At 44.9% G+C, this 20,271-nt stretch overlaps 1 long non-coding RNA gene across 2 annotated transcripts in view; it reads left to right on the top strand.

Annotated features, from left to right (window-relative positions):
- LOC115611318 overlaps positions 1-17,867 on the top strand; it is a 215,119-nt gene extending 197,252 nt beyond the window's left edge. For both annotated transcript variants that reach the window (XR_003992537.1, XR_003992538.1), the window contains exons 6-8: positions 13,207-13,341; positions 15,291-15,351; positions 17,776-17,867. This is a non-coding gene — a long non-coding RNA (uncharacterized LOC115611318). The remainder of the gene's footprint in view (positions 1-13,206; positions 13,342-15,290; positions 15,352-17,775) is intronic.
- Positions 17,868-20,271: the final 2,404 nt, after the last annotated feature.

Consider the following 20,271-nt stretch of genomic DNA (forward strand, 5'->3'; position numbering starts at 1 on the left):
TCCCAGGGTGACACCATTTATTGTTATTACTCCTAGTTATTTGTTTTTATTTTAGTGGGATAGAGGAGGCCAATCAGGGTCAAACTGTGTGAGGCATCTTATAGGATGAGATGGCCCCCACCTCAGCAACAATTGCAGTTCAATGAACGCTTGGCTTCAGTGAAGTGCTTAAGCAGGGATTTAATTGTAACCACATGCACGAATCCCTTTGATGCTGCATCATATCGGAAGCTGTGCTACAAGACAACAGTTAAGAATACTGAGCAATCATCTGGACCATGGATAGAGAAGGGAGCAAAGAGCTGAGAGGACACACGTTTACACAGGCCAAATAGATAAAAGGTGGTGCCCTTTTCCTTGTTGCTCTACATGGATCCCTGCTTTGTCCGTGAGGAGGCAGGAGGTCGCTAAATCAAAAGAAGCCCATGTAATCTCATTAGACCTCTTGCTCAACCCGTAAGCATCTTAACTACTATCCCATGGTAGTCAAAGGAAGCAGACGTGGATGTGGGTGGCAGTGTGATGGAGACTGCAGGCTGAAAGCACCTTGGCCATGTCTAGGTGTTGGTGTAGTGAAGTTGTCATTTTTAAACCGCAGAATGCAGGTGATGGTTGGGTGTCTCGTGCTGAAGCTATATCTAATTCTGTGGCAGAAGTGCAATTGTTCCACAGGTCAGCATCTCTAACTAGCTTTGATCTGGTGAGTTTGTGACAGTGTCAGCAAATTGCTGGTACTCCCTTGTCCACCAGCTTCAACTGTATTCTGTTAAAAGGGACGACTTGCATACATGAACCTCTTCCTCCTCTTCCATTTAAGCTGAAAGAAGGTAGATTTAGATTAGATACTAGGAAGAAGTTCTCCCTTGTGCGGGTGCTGAGGCGCTGGCACAGGGTGCCCAGAGAAGCTGTGGCTGCCCCATCCCTGGCAGTGTTCAAGGCCAGGTTGGACACAGGGGCTTGGAGCAACCTGCTCTAGTGGAAGGTGTCCCTGCCTGTGGCAGGGGGTTGGAACTGGATGAGCTTTAAGGTCCCTTCCAGCCCAAACCAGTCTGGGATTCTACGATCCACTTCTGGAGGTGGGGAACAGCAGAGTAGCCATCTGGCATTTTCGTGCATCAAGCTGAACCAGAACAGATTGCTAACACCTTCCACTTGTGGATCTGAATTCTGCAACTGTCTGCATTCACTTGTGATGTAACATTTTGCTGGGAGAAAGTTATTCCAATCCTGTGTGTTTTGTAACAGATATTGCTGTGCTCATAAATCACTGCGGATGACTGCCTGCTCACATGTTAGATGGAATTGCTATTACTGCACACACTGCATGCAGTAGTACCTGATCGGTGCTTAAGGTTTGCCGAAGCCTCTGAGAACATCTGCCCATCATTAACTGAAGGCTTTTGAATCCCTTTTTCCTGCCTTTCTCATTGTATGAAGACCAGAGGAAATGGTGATTTTTGCAGAAGCTCTTTGTCCTTTGTGAACTCTCTTTGAATGAACTCACGTGCTTTACTACATGCACAATAAAACATCAACACGGTGCCATCAAAGGGACAAAATCTGCCCGCAAATGAGTGAGTGGGCAAGAAACTATGAGCTCTGCACATGTATCTGATAGGCTTATGTGTCTCATCTGCGAGACATTGAACTTGGAGGCGAAATCTAGAGGCTCAGTGCTGAGAATCTGTCCTGCAGTATTTATGGCTGTTGTTTAACTTTAATCTCAGCAGTTCATTTGCTTCCTGGTTCTTATATAATTAGAACATATTAAACAGGAGCCAACCACAAGAAATATAAAAGGTTAACTCAGTTAGGAAATGTCAGTGGAATGAATACAGCTCGCTAATTCACGGGTTCTTTCCATAAATATTTCCACCAGCCAAAATATTGACTTTAACCTTTTCCATCTCCTGCATGTAAAGCTTTGTATTCCCTTGTTGCAGTAACAAATACCTCAGAGTGTGCGGATGGTGCTCAGCACAGGGCACGCGGTTCCAGCGTGCAGATATGGTATTAATTAAGTGGCAGACTCAGATTTCACCATGGTAAGGCACACCCAGAGATGGAAAACTCATACATAACAAAAAAAAAGAGCAATGTGTTATAGAAGGAATCACAGAAATTGTTTAGGACAACAGTTTGGAGCTGGTCCAGCAAACATCTAACATCTAAAATGTTTTGCTGTGAGTAGCTAAATGTTTGGCCATTTGGGTTGAGAGATGTCCTGAGTCACTGTCCTGAGCTTCTGGAGGAGCCCACATCTTGGATCTTTGTTACGTAAATTGGTCAAGACCCATCTTAAAAGCTGTTTGTATTCCCTTAACCCCAATTCGCATAGTGGAAGGTGGTTCCATCACCTCCTGGCTCTAATGATCTGAAATCTTTGGTTTTAGTGCCTGCTGCCAGCTCAGGGTTCCTGAGCACCCTGGCTGGGCTGGTCTCCACGTGTCGTGGTGGGATGATAAGCATGATTTACTACTGACCTCCCATGGCCTGGGCTTCATTAAGGAATTAGCAGCTCCTACCTGTGGCTGCTTCATACTAAAGTTTCTCTTCTGTCCCGGCTTGCTCAGGATGCTAAATGAAAGGGGTCGCACTACTGTTTTCCTTGAATCCCTACCAAACTCCTGCCTGTTCGAGAATTAGAGATAAATCTTTCAGTGGGTCTGTAGTACTAAACCCTAGCAGCTGTACTCAGGGTTAACTGTCCCCTGGGCTTTTCATGTGTGCATGGGGCATAGCTACGTGTGCGAAACATGTTATACCCTTAATCTGCTTCCCTATGTGCTACCTGGGGTTTCAGTTGATAAGTGACCTGGACCATGTCATAAAACCAGCATGTGCTATTTTAAAGCAATGGGCTGCATCTCAGAAGCGATATCTGTCCTTAATACCACTGAGGGCTGGAATGCAATATTCTCCATACAATATTCTCTGATAGATATTTGTATGTAACAGCCTGGTGGGATGCCTGCCGATCCTGAAAGCGGGTACTAGTGTATTTGTGTCAGAAAATACAAACAATAAATCATAGAGTCATGGAATGGTTTGGGTTGGAAGAGACCTTAAAGCTCATCCAGTTCCAAACCCCTGCCACAGGCAGGGACACCTTGCACAGCTACAGCTTCTCTGTGCCAATGAAGCACTCTCACAGGGAAGAACTTCTTTCTAATATATAATCTAATTCTCCCTTCTGGCAGGTTAAAGCCATTCCCCCTTATCCTGTCCCTACAGGCCATCGTAAAAGTCCCTCTCCAGCTTTCTTGTCAGCCCCTTTAGGCACTGGGAGCTGCTCTAAGGTGTCCCCTTAAGGAGCCTTCTCTTCTCCAGGCTGAACAAGCCCAGCTTTCCCAGCCTGTCTTCATAGTCCTCATCATTGTAAATTCACATTGTGCTACATCTGCTCTAATGAAACTCAAAAGAGCTCTCCAGGATTACCAATGCTAAGGAGATGGGTAGTGCCTGGAAGGATGCTGAGTATTTATCTCTGCCACCCTGCTTACACCCGAGGCAGTATGTCATGCTGGGGTAGGAGTCTGCCCTGGATAACTAGCTTTGGGCTGTGAGATAGGCATCTATGTCTTTAACTCAAATACAATACCAGGCTATTGTGGCTTTGTGCGTGCTGTTAACTCACTTGGAGCTGGCTGGGGAACCTCTGCAGTGTGCTATTAGGCTATGTAGATTTTGGAGGTCCTACCCACCCCTTCTACTCTTTCACCAGTGTTAGATGTGATTAATATTCAGAGCGTTTTATCGTGTAGTTTGGCTTTATAAAGTAAATGAGATTAAATGTTGCTTAAAGCTAAGCCTTTGCCTAGAGCACTGCCCTGAATGCAGAGAACTGAGGAGGACTCACTCCGTGGTGTTCTCACTACTGATCTTTTGTCCTGTTGCCCAAGCACTGATATTTATGTTGGGATTCTTTTCCTGAGCAGGCACACTAATTTGAACAGGGTATGTAGCTGGAGAACACAAAGTGAAGGAAACCAAAATGAAATGCATCACTTGGGAATCTCGGGGCTGGGGGGAGCAGCTGGCACAAGGGCTTGGAAAGGGGTTTCCATCAAAATGGTGCATCCACACAGTGACAAAGGATTAAGGCTGGATCTGCAAGTGAGATCTGAGCTGTACGCCAGCACTGCTGAGAGGCAGCACTCCTGGAATAATGCTGATTTTAGGCATTGCTGGGAAAGAGAAAGAAAGAAAACGCTGTCTTTTGACCCAGCTACAATGGCTCTAAACAGAACTAATGTATGCAGCAGTGGTGTCATGCTGCAGTGCAGTCAGCACCTTGCTTTTAATCTCACTGCAGTTTATGCTGCTGATGCACTGAATTCAGCATTTATTAAATACAAAGAGTGCCTAGTTTCCTGTAGCTGTATAAATCTGGGATCAATATACATGTGGGTCTATATAGACTTACTGTATCTTTAACACCAATTCACAACACTTGTGTAATAATGGGCTCATGACAGAAACCAAGATTTGCCTTTGAATGAATATATCTTTTATAAAAGGAACCACAGTGAAGCAGCCCAATGAGACATGCAGTTGTTTTTTTATAAGGTTTTATACTGCTTTCATCCTCCTGGGATGTGTGTGCTTCCCATTAGTGCATTCCCCACCACCCCTGCCATCTGTCACAAGTGATTTGCTCTTTCTCATCTTATCTCCCCCAGAGGAGAACTGTTTCTGGACAGGATTTCTTGGTTGGGTTTCTAATTTTCCTTGCAAGTTGTTCCTTCCCTGCTCATTCCTTGTGCTGGGGAAAGCAGGGCTAAGGATTCATCCCTTGCGCTGGCTATAGGGGCAGGTGGCATCTGTGCCCTGATGAGATGAAGGGTGGCACTGGCACCTGGGGCTTTTTGCTCGTAGAAAAAAGCATTCAAAGATCTTGCCAGCACCTTTTAAAGCTTCTGGTTCCTGCTGGTTTTTACCAGTTTAATGGGTCAGAGGCAATCAAGGCATCCTAGTGGAAATCATAGAATCTTAGAATGTTTTGGGCTGGAAAGGACCTTAAGATCATCTAGTTCCAACACCCTGCCATGGGCAGGGACGCCTCACACTAGACCATGTCACCTAAGGCTCTGAGCAGCCTTGCCTTGAACCCTGCCAGGGATGGAGCATCATCATTCCTCTGCCCCATACCTTGGGCCATAGCTTGAAAGAATTGGTGCTGAGGAAGCTGTGGATTCCCAGCCTCAAATCCTTTGAGAAATAGAAGCGGTGAGGTTTGAGTCTGAGGCAGGGTTCTCTTTTGATGTAATCATCTCTCCAGTATTGCTTGGCAGCACTGTGGTTGAAATCTCACCTGTCATCCTGTAGGTGCCAGTGGCAGAACTCCAGTGAACTCCTACAAATTATCCATATGGAAAATTTTATTCCTGTGATGGCTTTTCCTTTAACAAGAGCCAGTTCAGACCTAGGAATGAGGCTAGGCGCATGGAAAGTTACCTGGAAGTTAAACCTGCATCTGCTTTGAGTTTCATTACCACATCTATTCACTGTCACATTCACTAAGAATATACTTTCTTTTTGCTTAAAATCTTCCTGTGAAGCCGTTTCCACTAAAAGCCACAAGGGCTAAGTCACTGTGGGGAGTCTTGTAGCACATAATCACCTGGGGGATTACTTCCTTGGTGGAATAGCTAGAAAATCAAGTATGGCTGGCCACTGGGAAGAAGAAGAAGTAGGAATTCCTGCCTGTATCCAAAACCATGGAGAGGTAAGGCATGGCTGATGGCCAGATGCAGCAGATGAGCCAGTAAGGCCAGGTGGTTTGTTTGACCACCACCAGTGTGGTGCAATGCACCACTCAAGACTTTGTCATCATCTGCTGCTTCAAAGAAGTTTTCTTCTGAGCCAGCTTAGGCTTTAGCTCTGAGCTAAATCATGTCAGAAAGGTGTTTCTCATTGTACTAATTATCATCAAGAAGCAGGGATTAGTTTCCTTTCTTGTATTGCATGGGGATAATTTGGCATTGGCGTGACTTCTGAGTCGTTCTGATTGAAGTGTTTGAAAAGCTGAGGTCATGGCAGGGCTCCTTGCAAGCATCCCCTTCAGCAGCGCTCGCTGGGCTGCATTTCCAAGGCACCTCACAGCTTTTTGACTTTTCTCAGGCAAAAAATGGGGGGAAAAAGGGGGAAAAGGCCCCCACTGAGCTTGGAAACCCTCGTTCTTAGTTGAGAGCATGTTGTTTACTGTTGTTCTTGGCGCAGGAGCAGTTCCAAGGCTGTGAGTTTGGCTGCGTTCAGCATGGTTCCTTGGCACCACGGGGGCTCCTGTCCTAGAGGGGACAGAGCCCCCCAGCCCCACATCTGTGTTAGAGAGGTGATTTAATCATCTGTGCTACCTGGGGAACCAACCAGATAGATGGTTCCAACACTCAAGCAATAAAATCTTCCTCCATGTGCTCAGAAGGACTTGTGTGTCTACTACCTCTGGAGGCAATTAGGCAAAGAGCAGTAAGTGTGGGCTGCAAAGCGTCTACTTGTTGCTGCAGTGGTTAACTGAGAGGCTAAATCAAGACTAAAGATGCTGAAGTGCACGTTGAGGGATGTAAGCCCTATTTCTAGCTGAGCTGCCAGCATGGGGAAGGTTGCTTTGATGTGTGAAGTAGGGAAAATCTCCTTATATAGAGATTTCAGATTCTATGTGGGTGGGAAATCTGGGAAATCTCTTGGTGGAAGAATGCTAGCCTTGGTATCTTTCATAATAACATGAAATAACTTAAATATGAAAACTTCTACTTTTGCTACAACTGGCATAATATTTCCTTAAATCACAATCCTCTGCATCTGGTTATTGTACAGGCCTTTTCATCTTCAAATGGCTTTGCAAATTTTATCTGACTGAATTGCCTTAGAAACACAGTAAAATTGAGGGCGAAATATTACCTTTCTTTGTGTCCTCCTAGGTAATATGTTACTCTTTCATCCTCATGTTAGATGAATGACTCTAGTTCTCCATAAAATTTCTTTTCGCATCCTGGTAAGAATCCCCTCTGGAATAGTTTATCATGAGCTGTAACATGAATATGAGAATAAGTTTGTCTTCCTTTCAAATTTTAACCTCAAAGTTTTCGTCTGTCTTGAAGACTTCCCTTGGCAGCCATCGTAAAAGACGCCGTTAGTGCCTCTGTCAAACTATGGGGAAGGGTTTCGTTACTACAGGCTTGGCCTAGGAGCCGATGTTAATCTTCCAGCTTCCCTTTAAAACAGGATCTGAATGTGTGCTAGTGTTATGAAGTTGAACCTGTGTAACGCATTATGGATCCTGGTCTATTTTCTATCATCCGATCGTCTCTTTCCAAGGAATGCAGAGGCTTTACTTGCCTCCAAGACGAGACAGCTCTTAAAAGTACTGCCAGCACTCAGCTCACTTGCTCATTTATCAGGGCAAATAGGCAGCAAAAGGGACTGTGGCTCCCTTTTCTCCTTTGCATTGCCTGGAGGAATACAGGAACTGTAAGGTATATAATATAGTAGCTGTAGCACATTGGGAGTGCGTCTGGTGCCGGTTCAAGTAGAAGTCATGGGGCTTGATACAGAAATTATCAGCTGAGACTGTTTGGTTTGTGTTTCACAGGAAGCTGGATGGGATTTAATAACAGTCTTTCTGGTTCTAAAAGTCTACCAAAGTTATAAATGTGCAATCTAGGCCAAGCATCTCTAGTATTTGTGAGCAGCTATTCTGGATGCTGGAAATTGTGGCTTCATAGAAGTCTGATGGGTGAAAAGATGCATTGGAGGTACAATGCATGAAGTATCATGCATAAATCCTGGGTTATGCTTTGTTTTTCTTCTGTGGCAAATGAACTTGCAAAATATTTCTTTGGCTTAACAAGAACTCTGTTTTGTACTGGGACTTGTTTTCCTCTCTGGGAGTCCTTGAAAACTAGTGTGCTCTGTGGCACCTAGGTGCTCAGTGCTGCATGCCATGAGCAGAGGAAGGGTATTGTGGACCAATACCTAGGGCTGGAAGCTGGAATGCAAAGCTTCCAAATTCCAGAGAATTTAGCAGTCATTTTTGCAGGGATTGAGTTGCTCAGGGGTTTGTACCTGTTGCATCTACTGTCATTGTAAGCAAAATTCCCAGCACTGCTGCTGGATCAATTTGAAGTCCTGAACAATTGCAAACAAGGCTCTTGGCATCTTTCAGAAGATGCAGGATGCAGTCTTGTGTTGTCCTGTAGCATTAGGACAAGGGGTAATGGGTTTAAACTAAAATAGGGGAAGTTCAGGTTAGATGTAAGGAAGAAATTCTTTACAGTGAGGGTGGTGAGACACTGGAATGGGTTGCCCAAGGATGTTGTGAATGCTCCATCCCTGGCGGTGTTCAAGGTGAGGTTGGATAGAGCCTTTCATGACATGGTTTAGTGTGAGGCATCCCTGCCCCTGGCGGGGGGGTTGGAACTAGATGATCTTAAGGTCCTTTGCAACCCAAACCAGCCTATGATTCTATGATTCTATGATTCTATGACATGGAATGAATGTGAATCCCCTGGCAAGGGGAAAGGTAATGCAGGCTTAAATGGTGGAACTGCATGCAGCACCCAGGCGGAAGTCTGCATATAGGAAGGTATGTTATGTGTGAGGTGTGCATGTGTGTGGTTGTGCAAACGTGGGCCCATGGGAGGGATGTTTCTGCACCACTGGACAGCCCAGATGTCCATGGGAAGAGTGTGCACATGTGAACTGTGTGGGTGTTGTTTGTATAGCATCACAGTTGAGTGAGCAAATCTGTAACCTAACCTCCCCACCGGCTGGGGCCAAGCTATGAGAAAATGGGTAAAGCCATGGAGAAAGAGGATACAGTCCTCCTTAGAGGTAAAGTTTTTCCATCTGACTTCAACTGCAGTTTGAACCATGTCCTAAGTTAATAGTATTTACACCCATCTAAGGGAGGAGGCCTTTGGTTCTGTAATGAGTCTGCACTTTGCTCTGTGATACCTTTTTACTTTCTGAGTTTCTCATGCTCTGGACAACCCTGGATGGGAATTTATAGAGCAAGAACGTGTGAATCCTTCACCTTTCAAACATGTGCTCGGCCTTAGGAACTGTAATGATTCATATCCTTGTCTAATCACCATTGATTATATGCGGAAAACTTGGATAAATCTTCTGAGAGGCTTAAAAGGAGATGTATATCTAGATTCCAAAACAGCCATATGGGTTGTGACTCATTCCTTCAGATGCTGTTCATAAAAAATCAATTATATGGTCACTTTGGCTACCAGGAGGGATCTTTTCCGTTGGCCATATATTTCCTATTTCTATACTTTATAACTCTTAGAAAATCATAAAATGCTTACAAATTAAATAATATTTTTGGCAAGAAACGTCTTCCATAAAGACAGATCTGTGGTAGTTTATTTAAAAGCAGACTGGGATCCTAGAATATGCTGAAATTTTTAGCATTGATGTGCTAAAAACACCTGGCAGAGGAAAAGGGAAATGCAAAGCATCTGGAGGAGAAAAGTGAGGCTGCAAAATGAGGAGGGCAGTTGTGTGTGTGGTGGTTGGATCATGATTGCTTGCTTGACTCCATCATTCCTTGCCCAAGTCATGTTTTCAAATCTGATGACTATGATTAGAAAGCTTGAGTCCTTGCACTGTGATTACTTACCACCTTGTGCTGTCCGTGTGTGGTTTCAATGCCATGTGCTAGAGAAGGGTTGAGTGGTTTCGGCTCCAGTGTGAAGATGGGGCCAGGAAACCAAACTGAACTTCTCAGTCACATATCACCTCCCAGTCACAACATACTACCATTCCTGGAAGTGTTTAAGTGACCCATCCCTGGCAGTGTTCAAGGCCAGGTTGGACACAGGGGCTTGGAGCAACTTGCTCTAGTGGGAGGTGTCCCTGCCCGTGGCAGGGAGTTGGCACTGGATGAGCTTTAAGGTCCCTTCCAACATAAACCGTTCTAGGATTCTATGATTCTATGTAGGTGGCTCTGGCAGAAGGAGCTACGTTGAGTCCTGTAGATTAAAGTGTTAGGCAAAGTGATTAAGAGATGCTGAGAATCTGGTTTGTGATGCAAAATGTAACTGAAGGGTACAAAGTCTTTATAAAATGACGCAGTTCTTTTTTTAGTCATCTGATAGTGCACTGTGCTCATCCCTGGGAGACGGGGGGGTCTTTATGAAAAGCTGAGAGTTGTATTCGTTCTCTGCACTAAACCAGTTGAGAGACTGGCACTGTCTGCTTCCTACCTATGAAATAGGCAGACTTTTTTCTGCCTTCTATGTAAATAGATTCTGCTTTTGTGTTGAAGCATCATGGGTCAGCACTAGCAGCGTTGGCCTGCTGTGGGTGGCAGGGTGGTGTGGCATTTATGTCACTTCTCCAAACCTCCAGTTCAGAGTGGTTTGTGATGGTGTCCACAGTGTTGTGGCCTTGGGCTATAAGTGTTAATCAAAAATATTAATTTAAAAGGAGAAAACCTGGAATGTATCCTTGTCAGAAAGCATTGCAGCTACTTCAGCTAACAAACTTTGTCTCCTGAATATGAAGAGATTGATTATCTCAGAGATGCTCACTGTGTGTTTGCTCTGAATAAAATACAACTCAGCAACCAGCTGCCTGTGCCTCCATATGTCAACCTGACAGATCCACCAACCTTTCCCCAAAGCCTTTTGATGTCGTGTGGCTGGTGGATGGCTTGATTAGGAGTCCCTCATGAGATTCAGGTCTGATCTTCAGATAAATCTCTTTGCATGCCCTGCCCTCATATTTCCACTGCCTGCTCCATGTGTAGGACATTCATCGACAGAAACCCGCTCCAGAGCAAATGTTACCCTAACATAAACACATTGCTAGCTTTCTTGATTTTATTTTTCTCAGGCAGTATATATAATTTGTTTTTTTGTCCTTGCTCAGCCCTTTGAAATATTGCTAGGCTGCTCACCGATCTTATCTTACACAAATATTTACACGCAGTTGTACTTTGTGATGCCTGATTTAAATTGCCTTTGCTGGATGAGTGTGATCCAGCCCTCTGGTCCTGGGGTTGCGAGGAGGCCAGCCCATGATACATGCCCCGTGGAGAATTCTTGCTGACTCAGCCAGAAGGCTGCCAGTATCTCTCAGAAATAACCCATATTGCCATAAAAGCTTCTGGCCATCCTCTGCCACCTTTCTTGAGTAGTTTGATCTACTATCTGCTGGATGAGCACAGTGTTACTCTTGCCTAGAGGAAGCTGTAGATGACAGGAAGCGGTGGCTTTGTTAACCAGTGAAATTACTCCAATATCCTGTTGATTGCAAGGGCCTGTGTGATAGATGGGTACAACTGGGTGAGACAGGCTGGTGGGGCTGCCTGTGGCGATGCTGAAGGGGTGGAATAGACTGGAAGCTTCCCTATGCTACACAGCACTGATGGAAACTGCATCTCACTAAGAGATACTGATTCTTAAAAATAATAATAACAATAATAATAATAGTAATATCTTGGCATCCCTACCCTGACTTAGACTTTCTGAAGCAGCAGGAAAAGGGGGTTCTGTTTTTACAACATCCCTCCTGACGTATATTAGAAGAAAGTACTTTAAAGCATTCCTCTGTAATATTTGGATGGTTTCACTCAAACAGAAGCCATGCGTTTCAAGCAGAGGTTGCTGGGTGAGGCTGCAGTCTCCAGAGGGTCAGAGTGAACATTTGTGATGGTTCCCCTGCCCTTAAAACGTACGAATTTGTGCATCTCTGTATTTATGAATACATTTTTTTGTGCGTAAATCACTGGGCACTATTTAAAGTGAGTCATCTGAAGGGAAAGATGCATCACTGCTGCGAGCTTTTACTGGAGGCTCAGAACTAACACTTGGTCAGGAATGGTGGGGAGGTCACTGGCTTTGACTTTCTACTCTTTAACCCTTTCTCAGGTGTCCAAAAGTCAACCCTGCTGCTCTAATAGAGTAACGAGCAATTTTCTGGCCTGAGCCATGATGCTGCTTGTGCTACTGTTTTTTAAATCCCAAAGCATAGAAGGAGTTAGGTAAAAGCAGTGGGGACAAAGTGGATCCAACTGATGGTAAAACAGCTCAAAGTAACTCTAGTGATGGGTGATCGTGTTTTTATAGAGGCCAGCAAAGTTCACCAAAGCCCATTAAGGCTTCTGAGCCAGGTCAACGGGCTTTGGATCAGGCGCTTCGTCAGGATGGCTGCATGGTGACTTGTGCACCAAATACACTTCTAATGAAAATGTTATCCTCTGGAGCGAGGCCAGGTACAACTAGAGCAGGAGCAAAGACCTTCCATTCCCTAGCAATCATGGGGAAAGATATTACAGCTATTTCATAAGCCTGTATGTTTTAAAAGTCTAAGAAAACCAGCCCACATCAACAGCAGAATGAGCAGACTTCGACGTGGGCACGTCATTTAATCACAATTTAATAAGGCTCCTGTATCAGACTTTCGTAATGAAACTTTAGGGTAGAACCAAACAAAGGGGTCACTGTGGGAGAGAAGAATGCAGCCTTTGAGTCACAGTTTCTTTTTAGGGTTCACCGTGTTTCGTTTTCAGTAAGCTGCTGCTGAAATGAAATGCTTTCCGCATGCCAACTGTTACCTCATAAATGGTCCTTAAGAAAAGTAATTTGTGATCACAAGATGATTATCAGCCTTCTTGGCTGAGCTCCTGTGAGAAGCATGAGTTCTTCTTCCCTTGAAGAAACCTTCAGGTATTCAGGCCTTTAACAAGTGCTCCTGAGAGGTGTTTAGGGCCTGGATGACAAAAGGGTGTTACTTTAATAAGACAGCAAGCTGTTGGGAGCTAATAAGTTGGCCTGGGACACGTATGCTCAACCTGGTGGTCTTGGTTGTGTTGAGAGGACATGGGAACAATGGTGTATCAGGCAGAGGTGGCTGCCTGCACTGAGGACCAAAACCTACTGTGCCTAATGATGCCAGAGGATGTTCACCCCCATTGGGGTTAATGGCCTCTCTGGTCTCCATGTTTTGGGAGGTTGTTGTGGGAGCCATCCTGATGAAGTGCCTGATCCGAACCTGGCTCAGAAACCTTAACGGGCTTTGGTGAACTGGGAGGTGAAGATGGCAGTGAATGATCTGGAGAACATCCATGGTGATGGTAAGCAGAGGACAAAGGTGTATTTGCTGTTGGTCTGAGTCTCTTGATGTTGCTATTCCTCTTACTTAACGTATTTCTGATTATACTGTGGTCCGTCACCTCTCCTTATTCTGCAGAGCCAAGGTGGGGGTCCAAGATCCCTGGGGTAAGGACATCCGTCACCCTGTTACGGCTCCAATAGGCAGCATTGGCTGAAGATGCATCTGACTGTCCCTGTAGAAAAGAAAACCCAGCCTCTGAGGCTTTCCAAGGTATGAATTTAGTTGGTTCATGCAGCACCTGGAAAGCTTTGGCCCAAAAGGACAAGCTGGAAAATAGAGAATTTGGGTTTTGTTGTTGTTTTTTTTACCCATGATCTGTTGACTCTCCCCAGATCTGTTTTCTCAAAAAAGTCTTGTTTGCCTATTCTAGAGTGATAATAACTTGTTTTTAACCAGCACTTGAGATATGGTGTGTACTGAATGTGTCCTGATGCTGGAGAGGTGGAGTCCTGCTGTCAGTATTTTGACATGGAGGGACTCATTGTTTCTGAATTAGCAGAACTTTCCTCGTGTGCTGTGCACGGCAGCGTGTTGTTCCCAAGGATTCCTTCAGCCCATTCCTGGGGGACTCCAGCTTTAATTTTGTCCTTTGTTTGTTTTGTTCTTGCTAGATATTACACAGGCATCAGGCTGGACAGTTGCTTTTGTGTGTTGGAAAAAATAACTGAACTCTCCAGTGATTCTCACTATGAGCAAAAACTTATTGGAGGAGAAGAGAGTTTAGAGCTGTCTTGGCTTGTAAGGCTTTAAAGGCTGAGCTTTGCATTGTTGTCATCTCTGGCGTGGTGCTGGGAAGCTGAGAGCAGCCTCTGCTCTGCAAGGGTGTGGATCACCACTGTCATGCGTGGCCACATTACTTGCCAAGGTGCTTTCAGCAGCCACCTGCCCCCAGAGCTTGCTCAGTGTGGACATGTCAGTAAGTCTTTCCTTAAAGCAATTTGCTCATGTGATACAGCATAAAATCATTGATGGAGCTGCTGTGACCTGGGCAAAGTTCATCCAGTGTGTGCTGTGTGCTTCTGTTGGCCTTGAACTCCTCATCCAGCTGGACTGGTCTGGGCTTGCTTGCAGGCACTGTCGAGACAGGACCTGCCTTTGCTGTATGCTCTTGTCACGCTTCTGAGCCTGAGGCTTGTAGCTGCTTGATGTTTGCCTTCAGTTCTTTTTCTTTCATGCATTGCTTCTGCATATCTGTGTGTATGTTTAAATATATATATTAAAGATACATAGGCAATATCTATACTTGCATACAAACCTATTCATAACACAATATTATCAGTAGACAAAGTATTATAGTATATCATAGAATCACAGAATGGTTTGGGTTGGAAAGGAGCTTAAGATCATCCAGTTCCAACCCCCTGCCATGGGCAGGGATGCCTCACACTAGACCATGTCGCCCAAGGCTCTGTCCAACCTGACCTTGAACACTGCCAGGGATGGAGCATTTACCACTTCTCTGGGCAGCCTGTTCCAATGCCTCAGCACCCTCACAGTAAAGAACTTCTTCCTTATATCTAACCTGAACTTCCCCTGTTCCAGTTTAAACCCATTATCCCTTGTCCTATTGCTACAGTCCCCGATGAAGAGTCCCTCCCCAGCACCCTTGTAGGCGCCCTTCAGATATTGGAAGCTGCTCCGAGGTCTCCATGCAGCCTTCTCTTCTCCAGGCTGAACAGTCCCAACTTTCTCAGCCTGAGGATCTTAATAAATCCTTACTTTGTCTCATATTTGGCAATTGGACAGTTGGCAATTAAATTGCAGCACCATGGCAGGCCAAACAAATGGTATGTGTTGTCTTGATTTTCCCTGCTGCTACGGGCATGGTGCCCCTGAGTAGGATAGAGTCAGTGTTGCTTCAGCTCAGCCTTCCTCAGCTCCAAATGTGAGGGATTAAACAGGAGGAGTCATCTGCACCCAGCTGTTTCATGCAGTGGTCTTTGCATGCTTGGCAGCCTTAAGCAGTGTACACTTAAATTACAGGATGGACACTAGGCAGGCAGGTGTTCTGACTCCTACAGCATCACAAAAAAGTTTCCATAAGTGTTATCTTGTAAGTATTAAACAAGGACAACTTTGGTTTGCTTTATCATGATCTAATGCTGCAGAAATTAGAACTATGAAACCACCACTTTGCCATTTCTTTTTCTGTTCACCAGTTTTTCGTAGTGATGCAAGATGGGTAAAATCCTGCCCAAAAGGAAGGAATACTCTGAGAAGGTAAGTTTTTCTGTTCCTTCCCTTTAAGGAAAAGCAACAGGGTAAAACACAAACGAAATGGACAACATTTTTTCTGCATCCCGGGGCTCTCACAGCTTTAAACTCCTCTCAACAGTGTGCTTTATCTGTAATAATATATCCAGAGCTGTTGTAACTAAAGCTGTCAGGTTTCCCTTGCTGGCTTTCCTATGTCACATGAACACTCAGAGAAGCTTGCTGCCTCCCTGATTTCAAATCAGAAGTGGCTAACAAGCAAAGGATGCTCTCAGCTTCTCCCCCAGATTTGTTAAAAAAGAAACAGCACTACATGCAGTGAAATGATACCTAATGATGAGAATCACTCATGAATTGCAGGGTGGAAAAAATACAGCTGCTTGAGGGGAGAGGCTGTGTGTGACAGGTAATGGGACAGGTATTTTGTGCATGTCTGCATCATCCTCCCCATCACTCCCTCATCTTCCGTAGTCATCCTTTCTAGCAAAGCTTTGCATGTTATCTTTGGCCACTCTGAGGGAGGGTAGTATATCCCTGGCTGCATCCAGTACTAAAAAAGCCTGGCTGAAACAAAATGTAATAGTTCTCAAACTAATCCTCGCTTTCTCATTTTTACATCAGAAGCAGGGCATTTGTCCATCAGTGGCTCCAACACAGTTGTGGTGAATTAAGAGGGCCCATTTACAGGGTGTCCATAAATATGCGTTGCTGCTCGTCAACCTAGTTTTCCTGGCAAATTCTTTTGCTTTCTCATGTGTCAGAAGATCTTCCCAAAGCTGCTGCTCAAGCGCACCAGCCAAATGCCTCTATAAAGACTTTTGCAGAAGCTGAGGTTACACAGCCTCTCCTTAAATCAGAGCTGAATTGTTTGGAGTGCATCTGATGGGGTGCTGTTTCCAAAAATCAGGCCCTTTCTGGATGCTGCAGATCCTACTATGATGCTATTGGAGCTCAGGCATCCAAATGCTTAGTTACCCACAAGACCTTCATGTACCACCTTAGCCCTGGCATTAGGCTGACTTCCAGCATGATTGAACATGTTTGTTCCAGCTTCATTTGGTGCTCATCAGCCAAACAAAATGGGTTCTGGGTGTTCATGAGCTGCCTGTGGTGGAGGACATGCCTCTCTCTTGTTTGCTAGGCTTGGGCACACTCATGGCTCCAATGAGAGCTGTACATGGTTGAAGCTCTGGGCAGTTCATGTTTTGAACAAGGAGTTGAAAAAGAGCAATAAAATAAGGCATGGTTGGTCTCCACCAGTGGCTAAAGCTCTCCATAGGAGGAGGAGACAGCATGAAGGTGGCACCTTACCTGGCTGGCAACAGCATGTCTCCCGAGGAAGCATCTCTCTGTCTGTTAATGCCAGCTTTCCAGGAAACTCTTATTCTAGGAAGCCTTGTCCAAGGCTGCCGAGGTCAACACAAACAACATCTCTTGCCTTCAGCTGGCCTTGGCTTGAGCTCTGGGAATTCCCCAGCGGAGGAGGAGGAGGTGATCCAAGGACAGTGGCATGTGGCTCGGAGGGAGTGCTCCTCATGGAGACCAGGCTAGCTGTGACCTTCTGTCTTCTAGCAAGGGACAGTCCCATTCCCCATGCGCCTTCACTGATATGGGTCTGGAAGGATTCTCATAGCACAGGAGTAACCTCCAGCACCACATCAGTTCCCTCTGGTCGTGATGCTCCTCCCATCCTTGATTTGGGAGCAGTGAGTCCTTCCACCACTGTTGCGACCACTGTTGCAGGCTGTTAGCTAACCCAGGCATGAAATGACCTGCACTCACCACTTAGCTGGGAGGGGGGGGGAGAAAAAAAAAATGCCAAAAGCATGCCAATAGCAAGCACAGGAAAGGCGGGTTTTCATTTATTGTTGAGATATCAAAGATAGGGGAAACATGGAAGCAGCTCTGGAGGAGCCGGGCGGAAGGCCTCTCAGCGTAGGAAGTGTTGGTCAAATAAAAGTGGAGGATGTTTATGGTGTGAAATCGGGAAGTGTTTTCAGGAAGCTGGTAGGAAAATTCAGCTGAGATAGGAGAAGGGAAAACAAGAATGCAGAGTGGGAGAGGAGTGCCTTGTTTAGCTGTATTTATAGAAAATTGGACCATCCTCAAATCTGACGTTCAGTCAGGAGCTGCCACAGATTTCCCTGCCTGCCTCGTCCCTGCGATTCATGCTCAGGAAATGGTGCTGTGGTGTGTGCAGGGCTATTCTGGGCCTGGAGGCTGTTTCAAGTAGCATCAGCAAGGCCAAGCTCATCAGTACTGTCACAGATGGACTTTGTGGGGGTGAACTTGGCTCATGGATTTAACATGTTTGGGCTGCCTAACAGCAAAGAGGAAAACGTTCTTTACAGATTCGCCACTGAAGATCTGAATACATTGCATGGGGCATCTCTAATGTAGCTTAAATGAAAGATCCATTTCTTCTTTTAGCAGGGAATAAAATCCGTGACTTCATCTTCTAGCAGAAGAACAAGGCTTGTAAGACCCCTGAGGATGGCAAATGGTATCATTTAAAACTGAAGGTAGAGCACTGACTTGAAAGCTGCCTTGCACAGAGGTGTTGGCACTAGAAGTTCGCAGTTTTTTTTCTCTAACTCACCGCAAACTTATGGTGTGGCACAGGTTAGTAAAAACAGTCTTATTAAACAACAACAAATTCCTGGAATGTGATTCCTAGGCAGAGCTCAAAGGCTACAAATGATTAAATACCCACTACAAGTGAAAGGAAATAATCTTTCATGTACACTGTGGTCGCTCTAAAATTCACTGCTGCAGGAGATCATCTAAGAAGTCAAATGTCCTGGCTGCTATAACTTTGTTTTTTAAGGAATGTTTTAATTTCACACTCATCAATAGCCTGTTTAGGTTAGTCAGGCAGTACAAGAAGTGTCCTTTTTCACCTTTCAAGGCATTGCATGGCTCATGGGGAGGAATTACTCCGTGTCTGTGAGCGATAATGACTGTGAGTATTGCTGGAGGAGAAGGAATCACTTTCTTTGTCAGTGCATTTCACCCTCAATGAGGTAAAGATGCTCAACAGGATAGATATAAGATCTGATTGCGAGCAAGGCTGCTATTTCCATATATTTGATTTAACTTTTAGTCAAAGTAAATTGTTTTTCAAATGCAGATAACACGGCAAATGGCTCCAAAAATAAAACATGAAAAAGCAATCTATCAGGCATGTCTGTCAGCAAAACAGACGCCATCCCATAAACCTGCCAAAACAGCCCTTTGCTTCAAACAATCAAAACTGGAAGGAATGAAAAGGCTCAGCTTTAAAAACCTCTCTTTGGATGTTTAAGGAAAAAACCCCAACCCAGCTCTCAATTGGTGTAATTTGGACTAGGTTAATGTAAAAATGAAAGCCATTCCATAAATCTTTTAGTGGAGATCAAAAGCAATGAGTGCAGGAAACCAGAAAATTGATGATACGACATTTTCCGACACTCTATAACATTCATATTATTCAGAGAACTGCCAACTGCAATTGTTCAAATAGTCTTTTAACTGATGTTGTTGCTTGAACTCATAAGCCAGCCACTGATCTCCCCAGGGAAAAACATATGGGAAGACAGTAGCTCAATTAAGAGTAATACGGTGTGTGGCTCTTAATCCTTGGTCGAGCCCTTGTGCCAGAAAGCTCTTAAGTATGTGCTTAAATTTAAGCCTGTGCTCAAATTTTATCTTTTATGTGCATTTCTTGAGTGAAATACCCCAAATACTCTTGAATCCCTTTTTGGAAGCAGGCTGCTCAGGCTTGCAACTGGCTATGCTCAGAGATGGCACCTACTTTCTCCTGGGTGCGTTGGCTTCTGTAAGCAAATCTGGATGCTTTCCATCATTGATAAATCCTGGTTTCTCATTGCAAAACCTGATTTGAAACCTGTCTCCCTCTAGTGTCGCAAACACAATATAAAGGAGGTAAACGGGGTGTTGGAGATTTAATGTCAGAGGCACTCTCCTAGTTAAGCGAGCAGAAACCAGATGTCAGTGAGCTCTCCCCATAGCTGTGCACCTCCACTGGTGACTAGAGGACAGGGTTTGGAGGGATTTAGGATGGGGAGTGTCGTGCTGCGAGCTGAGCTGCTGCTGGCTGATGAATCAGGCACATTTTGGCTGGGTTGTGTTGTATCTACTGCTCCACTGCAGGAATAGTTTCTCCGTTGCGTGCCGGCGTCTGTGCTGACTGCGAGTCTGGCATCCTCTTGCCTGGCCTGAAAATTAGTGACATCTGAAGACAATGAGTGATGAAAAGAACATTATGAAAAGCTCACTTGCAGGGAAAGAAACATTGGTTTAAAACATGGAAGAATTGGAGCCTTCTTGGGTGGATCACACAGGTTGGGTTGTGCCCTCTGTCACGGCCGGTGAGATGTGGTAACATGGCATCACTGTCCCCTGGTTGGGCTCCTATAGCTGATCTCAGCAGATGGGAACAGCATGTGGAGCAGAGCTGAAAACGTGCATATTTAACTTGCATTTTCTTTTCCTTCCCATTTGATGGAGGGAATGCTGCATGCACCTTGGCTGTGGGCTCGCAGTGGACAAGATGTGCCAGCCTTGGGGTTTTTTTTGACCACGGCATTTTACCACTCATTAATCCTTTTGATTTTATCCTCTTTAAAGCCCACGGTTTGGATATTTTTCAGTGCTAAACACTAAAATCAGACATGAAAATACTTCAACCGGTGCAAAAGTTTAAACCCCTTACTCGTACACCCTGGAAAGGCTTTGACTTGATATGCTGACAATGACTGACTGTATTATGTTTATCTTCTGGCAATTGTCTCCTTTTGCAGTGGCTCACGTTTTCCTGGTGCCAGGTTCCATTTCCAACCTCAGTAAATGAAGTGGGCTGTCGTGTTTCCCTGCCACTCTGCGGCATGCTCTGGGCAGCCTGTGATTTTGGTGGTAAATATATAG

Source organism: Strigops habroptila, chromosome 8 (assembly GCF_004027225.2).
Source record: "Strigops habroptila isolate Jane chromosome 8, bStrHab1.2.pri, whole genome shotgun sequence".
Taxonomy (NCBI): Eukaryota; Metazoa; Chordata; class Aves; order Psittaciformes; family Psittacidae; genus Strigops; species Strigops habroptila.